The 9364-nt window shown below is 43.1% G+C and overlaps 1 protein-coding gene across 1 annotated transcript in view; it reads right to left on the minus strand.

Moving 5' to 3' along the window:
- LOC124163721 (high affinity cGMP-specific 3',5'-cyclic phosphodiesterase 9A) overlaps positions 1-8002 on the minus strand; it is an 870491-nt gene extending 862489 nt beyond the window's left edge. The window contains exon 1 of the mRNA XM_046540795.1: positions 4725-8002. The gene's annotated coding sequence lies outside the window, so the exon portion shown is untranslated. The remainder of the gene's footprint in view (positions 1-4724) is intronic.
- Positions 8003-9364: the final 1362 nt, after the last annotated feature.

Consider the following 9364-nt stretch of genomic DNA (forward strand, 5'->3'; position numbering starts at 1 on the left):
CCCGATCTTAACGAAAGAGGCCAAGGGGACCACGGCTTAACGTCCCATCCGACGGACGGAGCGTTGTACTTGAGGTACCCTCCACAAAGCACTTGGGCTCGGGATAAATTTCCGCCGTCACCTGTTTTCGAACCCGAACCAGTGGCGTCAACTCCATGGGGCCAGAGGGTGCCCGAGCCCCCCCCCAAAAATTCGTTACTAATGAGAGGAAAAAATGTGTCAGGCTAGTCAATTTTCCCCAGACTGACCAGATATCGAGATTCGAGAGATCAGGGTTCTAATGTTGATCATATGACTCCTCTAAAATGCTTAAAAATCTTAAAATTCACTACTTATAAAATTTACCGGGGCAAGGTCCGGGGTTCCCCCCCCCCCCCCCCCCCCAATATTTTTGTAAGTCGGCACCCCGGACCCGGACCAACAGGGACAGAGGCGAGTAATGCTATTGCATTGGAAATCGCGTGAAATCGCAAGAGTTAGTTTCACTCCCATAAAAAATTTTAATTCGTATTCTTATAAATTATATAAATGATGAAATTCAAGCAAAATGTGTGATTTCTTCAATGAATGCAAGTAAATTTTTAGTTTTTCCCCGAAAGATATTTGCTACTGACTTAAATTTGCAAGAGGTCTAAATAGTTTAAAACATGTTCATTTTTTTCCAGGGACAATCTACGTTAGGGCACTGGGTCATCGGCTTAATTACTCCAGAAGGTATACTCATTCAGATTCTACACTTGTAAACCAGACAAGCAAGCAAACACAGCAATTAGAACTTCAAGTCGAATTAAATGTAACGCAGTGAACCATGATCGCATTCACTGAATTCTAATCCAGTTTTAGAAAAATAGATGGCCATACAATATTCTGAAAGCGCCATCAATTAAAGGACCATCTGTTAAAAATCTATAAAAATATATTCTGCAATAGCGTGGTGCGGTGACGTATGCGGCAGCCCAGAAACCCAATCGTTATCGCATTAACTTCCAATCCGGGGGTGAACTTTTTCTCAAGGCAAGTAATTGACTCTCATCGCCATTCAAGCGACAGCTTAACTCATTTGCTAAAAATACATCACGGGTAATACAGGACTCGTTCACCAATTACATAGGCCAACAAAAAAATTTTGTTTGAAACATTTTTTTATTCTAAGAGCTGATCTTTATAGATTTTTATGTGCCGAATCCAAAACTGGCCCGTTTTTTTTTGTATCACCCATAGTTTCCAAGTAATATGCATTTTATTATATATTCTAATACCCTTATACGGTATATAGGGAAATATCTCACTCCGACTGTACATCAGAAAATACTTAAAAACTTTTTTCACAAAGTCTGTAATGCTTCTTTGGAGTTTTTTTAATAACAAACTCACCACAAGTATAACAAAAACTGTGAGCAGAGTTTTTAAAACCGCAATTAGACATTGCACTGAGAAGATGCACAGGTAACGGGAAAGTTAGGTTATGCTGAAAGTAAACAAAGCACCAGCTGTTCAGCATGTGCTTCAGCAGTGCTACCAACATAATCTTCGTTCATTAGACCTACTTTTTCAATTTTATTTTAACTATAAAAAAGCTTCTTAATTCTAAAAATATTGCTTGATTTCATAAATTTAACTATAAAATGTGAATAAACGGTGGGTTATACAACTTTTTAAGCATCATATTTGGATTCAGCAACCTAAAAAAGATAAGAATAAGGTATTTTCAGTAAAAAAGTGTTTTCATCGTAGGCCTGTGTTATTTATAGCCGATTGTGATGCAGCGTTTTAAAAATTAAAAGAGCCACATTTCTCCGATTTTTGATCCATCTCCAACTTCTCTAGCTATCCGAGGTGAAAAATCGCTAATAATTTCACTCTTGCTGAACGGCTCAACGCTTCTCCGTTACTCCTTGGTCTCGCGCATCTGCCTCTCGTGGTTCTTTTCTTTTCACTATAATGAGCGATTCTTTCCGTAGAGGATCACGTCTCCCTATGCGAGTTAATACGACTGAACTCCAATGACGTCATAAACTCGTGAAATTTTGGCGGAATTTTTTTTTTTTTTTTTCATTTTACAGTTAAGAGCAAATGGCTGAACAAGGACGACTTTCCTTTCAGTTGTCACTTATCTTTTCCTTACACTTACATTCTGATTTCTTTTATCACATTGATAGTCCCGAGTGAACGACCCCACCGTGGCTCCCAAAAAGCACCTTTCTTTGAACCATGATCACGAAATTTTTGAGCATCCCTCCACCTCCGCTATGAGGTATTTATTTAGTTTAAAAACCTGTTGAATAAAAATACCCAATTATTGACTTAGGCATTAATCAACGATAACAATAAACTCGAAGCTCAGGAGATAACGGAGAAGAGGCGGGAGAAACTATTTTTTGAGTAGGTACGATTGGGATATTAGCGGCTTAGTAGAGATTTAAACAACGTTAGACATTTAAACGACGGTTTGTGGGAGGTTTTTATGAAGTATTTTTATATTTCACTGCGAAAGAGCGAATGAATTCATTGACAGATTTCTTCATCTTTACAGTGAATCCAAAAGTGATATCGGACGGTGGGCACCTTCGCCAAAATACTCAAGAAGCGACGGACGGATCAGCTAGCGAAACGGAAAGATACGAAGAGACGTATTTCCTGAGTGATGGGTATCACAAGCATCGTCTCACAGTTCCTCACATATTGATTCTGATAAGTGAAACGGTGATACGATCTGATGGAGGTAAATGAAATGACCGCCAAGGGTGGATTGGCCAGGGCAGGCGGTTTTACCCGCTGCGCTGGGGATAGTGGGGTCTCTTTACGATGGACCAGGGCCCACACCGGTACAATACATTTGTGCTGACTGTCATGCACATCCCAGTATCTTGCAAGCGAATTTTCTTTAAATTCAAGACAAAAACTTCCGGGTTGCACAAATCTATGTCTCAAAACAATTTTGATAAATGTTTATGAGTTGAATGACTGTTGCCGTTGCGGTACACAAGAATACAATTGACGGGGTGGGAAGCCAAGGGGTACAATTGATTTTTTCTACACAGACTTAGGCACAGAAATTGGTAAAAGAAATATAAAAAAAACTAGGTGGCCAGGGTGGCGATACAAGTGAGTCTCTGTTCTGTGCTGACATGGAGTGGAAAATCAAATGCACTACTAAATATCAATTTCATCTCGTTCGATTTCTTTGCCTAATTTATGTACGTTACTCTGTTTAGAAAAACATCGCTTGTTCCTGTTGGCTTCTTATCCCCTCGATTTTGTACGTGTTTATAGACATCAGAAGAGATGAAAACGATCTGAATTAAAATTGAGAATGTGTTCTCTTAGGCATCAGAAGAACTCACAATGCTCTGACTTAAAATAGAAAACTGAACTGCTTTGATTGAATAATAATAAAAAATTATCCCGAAAATGTTTCCTTTGACATTTTTATAGGGTGGATATGTTTTGTTGTGTCCCCATGACCACATCGCCGCCAGCGCCCTTAGGTTAACGCTTCGGCCCCGAATCATAAAAATCGTAAACCAATGCAGTCAATAAATGGGAAATATTTACTACAAATAGCATCACTTCAATTGTAACAAGATCGTGGACAGAAGGCTGAAGCGATCCACACGGAATTGAGGCCAGATATACTTCACATAAGAGAACAACATCTACACTCCCACAAACAGGCAACCTCCGTCTCTCCTTCGAGTTCTCCAATGTTCATCGCAAAAATACACGTACCTCGCACGATGCCATACTTTTGGTTTTCGAGGAAAGAAATTCATAAGCAATTTACCACGATTTGAAAAGAAGGTGTGTTACATAGACGACATTCACAACAACGAAGAGAATACTCAACCAACTAAAATCGCCTGGGACCAAAAAAATACGAGCAGTATTGTGGTATGAGATCAGCAGGACGAAAACTTAGCATGATTTTTTCTACAATCAGCCATCAAATTACAAAAACATCTATAAACACGCAAGAGTGGTATATTGACATGAAACAGAAATTTTTCCAGAGCATCATAGTCAAATCGACTTAAGACCTTTACGTGTGACACGCAATTTCGCAGGTTATATCTGCATTAATTTCTCACGATGGCGTGCTATTGCGCGTATGCACGAACGGAATTAGAGCAGGGGCTATTTTGCCATCTCACGTCCACGCATTCTCGCATGTTTTCTAGCAATTCACCGCTTTACACGACGCAATTTTGACTGTGCCTTCGAGCACACGTCAGATTGTGGAATTACTTGAGTGCATCGTATGATACAGGCTCTCTAGACGGTAAAATTCCATCCGTAATTAGAGGACATGGGATAGGGAGGGCGAGAAGAATCGATTTTTCGACTCTTAACCAACAAAATACACAACTCGATCTAAAAACACACACGAGTAGTATACGGAGGCGGATACGTAAGGGGGAGCCCGACCCCTCTTGCGGAACTTGCCGAACATTGCAGAACCACAATTGTAACTGTTTTATGCCATAAGATGGCATTTTCTTGTATGATTAAGTGTAATATCAGTTTATACAAAACTTTCTTAAACTTTGAACATATGACTTAATTATTTTTTCATCGCTCTTAACGTAAAGGTAGCTCAAGATGTCTTTTGCGCCTCTCCCCTTGAGTTTTTTCTGTATCCGCCTCTGGTACCTAGTATATCGACACGATATGGGACATTAACGAGTACCAAACACATTACAGAGGCAATAGGATTGACAACATACCTTCGATGGGAGGTTTGCAGAGAGTCGCTGGGCTGTATGTGGTCGCCTCTTTGAGATACGCTGAAGAAGGAAGGAGTCCGTCCTTCCACGCTATTAATTCTCTTTTTTCCTCTCTTCCCTCCGCCTCACCTCGGCAAAAGGAAAGGACTTGTATGGAGTGGGGAAACAGCGGCGGCGGCGAAGACCATAAGCAGAGCACCGCGAACAGAAGAGGCGATTCCTCGCGGATCAGAAAAGACTTGTGCTTCTTCTACCTCCACGAGGAACGACGTCTCCCACAATGAGGGAAATGCACCACAGTTAGCAGGCGGGTTGGAGGGTGGTTGTTTTTAATAATAATAAACCATAAGGAGAAACTCAGCTCGAAAGATATTGGAGATAGCGATGGTGGTGTGAGATATTGCAACCGAATACCTCCTGAATCTCCCAATAAGTTACACTTCACTAGCCTCTTTTCTTGTCACACACACACAAAATCTTTATTTCTTCTTCTTCTACTTTAGGTCACATTTTCCAAACTTGCCCAACTTTCAAAAGCAGGAGGGAAGCAGATCCTATGAAGAATTCTGGGTGGCGGGGCACAAGAATGGTTAGTAATATATTTTTATTCCCCTCTCCCCTAACTGCGTTCTCAATGCAAAGAATTCGACAATAAAAAACCACCGGCGATTGGCAAACGGTTTAAGAGGGGGTTGGGGGAGGGAAGCTGTTGGTCTGGGGAGATGTTTAAAAAGCGGTCCACCCCTTCTCCCTCTATTGTTGTCCCCCACTCCGCGCGTCCTTCATTAACGTGGTTTTCTTTCGCGTCCACTTCCTCACTCCTTCCCTCTCCCCTGAGCTCCTCCACCAGCCCCTTCCTCCTCTCCTGCCGCCTCCTCCTCGTTTTTGGCACGGGTCCAGATATCGAGGCGAAGCTACGATCACCTCCTCACTCCCTGCAAAAAGCACGTGGACCGCAGGAATGCTTTGTTTTTTTCATCATCATTATCATTTACGAATACGTGAAATCCTTCTCTTTTCTTGCACGTTTTTATTGTTTCTTCAGAATCCCACGAATGATTCTTTAAACTCTTCTTTGCATTAAACACTTTTCCTCTGTCTCTACTATCGTGCGGGTAACCTCTAAATATTTTATCACGCGAGAAACTTTAAAATTCGTCGGAGGTGTATCAAGAGACTCGAATCTTTGTATGGAAGCGAATGAAATCTTTTCAACAGCCAAAGACAGTGCAGCGGGAGCACGTAAAACGATGGACAAAAGCGGAACGCAGTGCGAAGGGCGGAAGTGTAGAAGCTGCAGAGTAACTATGCAGGGCACTTGTAGTACTCCTTTGGTCTCTATGCGTCACTTGGCCTACGCAAGCAATCAATAACTCTCGGGGATCACTGAAACCGTGTTCTTTCCTCGTCTTGCGTCGATCAGACAATGTCGAGGACTCGTTTCAAGTTCGAGATAATCGCCAAAAAAAAATGGGGAAACACATTAATCAATCAACGTGACGAAATTTACAGAACTGACAAGAAATTCACGAGTAATGAGACGCAGGAGCTTTAGGGAAAACAAATATGTACCATTCAATCACTTGTCACTGGTAAGACAGTCATCAACTTAACACGTCGTTATCTCTTGACGCGAAGATAAACACGGCCTAGCGCATCAACCAGTCACACAACAAAAACATAAAACTTTACGGTCGCCAGCATAACCCTCGCTCACGTGAGGCATTTGACTTCCAAAACTGGGGTAATAGGCGCAGATGGTATGCCGGAAAGATGGTTGGACAGTGACTGAAGACAATGATAGTTTGGTCTCTTACCGGAAACAACCACGTAGCTTTTTTTTTAAAGGAAATGGGGCAAAAAAAAAGACGACTCCGTGAGCCCGAACTCACTGCACGGCTCTAGTTCTGGGTGGTAAGAAACTGTCTTCTGAAAAAAAAGTGGGAGAATGCTTCTTTAAAAAATCACGAGAAAAGCCGAAGCGGCGGAGGATTCCCAAGAAATCCCCGCAGATTTTTTTCTCTCTTATTTTCTCCGAAGGGGGAGAGACGGAAGCTCTTCGACCAACTTCTCCTGATCCGTTTTCTCCGTGGAAATCGGTTATGACAACAACTTTTCAAAGACGCCCACTTCCCCGCAATACACACTCATCCGCGCTTCACGACGGAGAGGCAAAGAGACGCCGCCGATGCAGATTGAGTTATTCTTTCTATTTCCTCTCGTCGGAAATCCAAAACGTAAAAGAAAAGATGTCGGGAGATGCCGAAAAAAAGGACTTTGAGGGCGGAATGGTTCGATGTGGGAGGAATCAGCCACCACCCAACTCGCTTCCTCTCCTTCTTATTCTTCTCTTCCAAAGTGTAGCAAAAAAATCACACACACTATGTATGCCACCGTACGGACACCAAGTGTCCCTCCCGACTCCTTGGGATAAAACAGAAAATATACAGAGAACTGCACAGAGCCTAGCTTTCTTCTATCCCCTACTGCTCTCAGTCTGCAACCTCCTTATTCTCTCCTAAACACAAGTGTATTCCCACTGCCGAGATGGGAGCAGCTTCAAAAGGCAGCGTTAGGGAGCACATGCATCCAGCTATTGCAAACCAGCTGCTCACTGGGCAGATCACTGCGAGCAGGATGAAGTGAACTCCGAATTTTTCCGCACCTAACCAACTTGGAAGTGTCCTCTTCCTGCAGCTCCTCTCCTCTTCATCCCACCTCTTCCATCTTCGTTCGTTCCTCTTCCTCCAGTCGGGAGTCTGCGGAGTGCAGTGTGACTCGGGGAAACGTGCACACGCCACTGGTATCCGATGTGCTTGCTATCAACAGCACTCTTCTCCAAAATCTCGTCTAAACAGAAAACTTTTTCCAAAATCCTGTTGTCGTAAAAACGTTGGGGGGGGGAGTTGGGGGGCGGGAGAAGGGGGAGAAGCACAAAATAATAAAACCAGGGGGGGGGGGAGTTGGATTGGGGGGATGGGGAGGAGAACACAACAAAACAGATCACCACACACACGGGTTAGCACGGGATGCACCCGTCAAAAAATAATTAAAACAAAAGATGCACGCACTGTCGCCGGGAAACAAGTTGATGATGACGACGGAAAAAATGAATATCTACTACTCGGGAACACGCTCCTTGTATCTGTGTGTTGTACGCCGCTTTGGTGTTGTTGAAGCAGCGAGTCGTCGTTCTCTTTCGAGATAGGTAGTGATTAAGCACGGGAGAGATACACGGCGTGCGCTCCAAGTGAGAGAGACACCCGCCCGTCGGCTGGGCAAACGTCGACTGCGAAGCTAATAACCTTCGCTCCCGACCGACGACGTCTCTTACAACACAGCCAGCCCTCCCCTCCTTCCCCTCCCCTCCATCGCAGTCCTATCTCCCCCTCCCCCCTCACATCCCGCCCCTACTTTCCGCTGGCATCCCCCTCCCCTCCTCCAACCAGCCGCCTCCTCACACACAACAAACACATGAGCAGAGAGAGATCCAGAGACGCACACTATTCCGAGACCGCGTTCCAGGCGTTTAACTACGCTACGTTTATGCAGTTTATGGGATTTATAATAACTTAATTAAATTAAAAGAGTTAAATAACAACATAGTGAGCAGGGATGGCAAACTAAACGAAACGAAAAGGTTTCGTTTCGACCTGGAGGGAAACGAGGCGAGGATCAGTTCCGTTCCTGCACGACATTAAAACCACCAAGGAGTTTAGTTTCGACCCGGGACGAAACTTTATTCCCGGGAACGCAACAAAATTAATCGAAACTCCGCTGCTCATACTAATGTTTCGATCTCAAAAGTTGATTGGAGGGGGATAGGAGGGAATAGTTTCGACCAATTACGTTTGACATACGTGTAAAGAGGTTAAAACGTTGAGCTTAAAAATCGAATGGCCGGTATGCGTTCACCGCTCTCCTGTTAGTGGTAAAAATATGAATGCCCCTCGCATCTAATGGCGGTGAGCCGAACCTACATTTCATTCCACCATACTTCGTACTCGGAGCGTGGATCGAAACTAAATTGTTCGATGGTGAAGCATGTGGTCCCTCCGGTGCGAAACATTATCTGCGTTTCGTTCCGTCCCAGAGTTTTAGTTTAGTTTGGACCCGAATTAGTTTTGACTCCGATTTCGTTTCGACCCTGAGTTTAGTTCCCCGGGTTTTAATCCGTTTCGTTTCAACATTTCACTCCTAGGAACGAAACTATTGGAATTTTACTCGCTTTGACCATCGTTTAGTTTTGTTTGCCATCCCTGATAGTGAGCTCATTCTATTGTCGTTCAAGCCCGTTTATTTATTTCACCCTTGTTTATTTATTTCAAACATGGTAACTTGCATAGCAACAATGCAAAACTATCAATGTAAAATACAAACACGATAAAACTATCAATTAATAAAACCAAAACGATGAAAACCAAAGCATGTAAAAATGTAATCAGGGCCCCATACAGTACACTACAATCTCTGTAATCCGGCCTTGCGGTGATCCGACACGTCCAGTAATCCGGCGACCTCTTTCTGGCTAACATAATTTTGTCAGTCTATTTTTCAATTCGTACTATTTTTGTATTATTATGCATGTAGGTGTTCGTCAGTTCACAATTTGCAGGAAGTTTTGGTTACGTGACCCACTG

Source organism: Ischnura elegans, chromosome 8 (genome assembly GCF_921293095.1).
Source record: "Ischnura elegans chromosome 8, ioIscEleg1.1, whole genome shotgun sequence".
Classification (NCBI taxonomy): domain Eukaryota; kingdom Metazoa; phylum Arthropoda; class Insecta; order Odonata; family Coenagrionidae; genus Ischnura; species Ischnura elegans.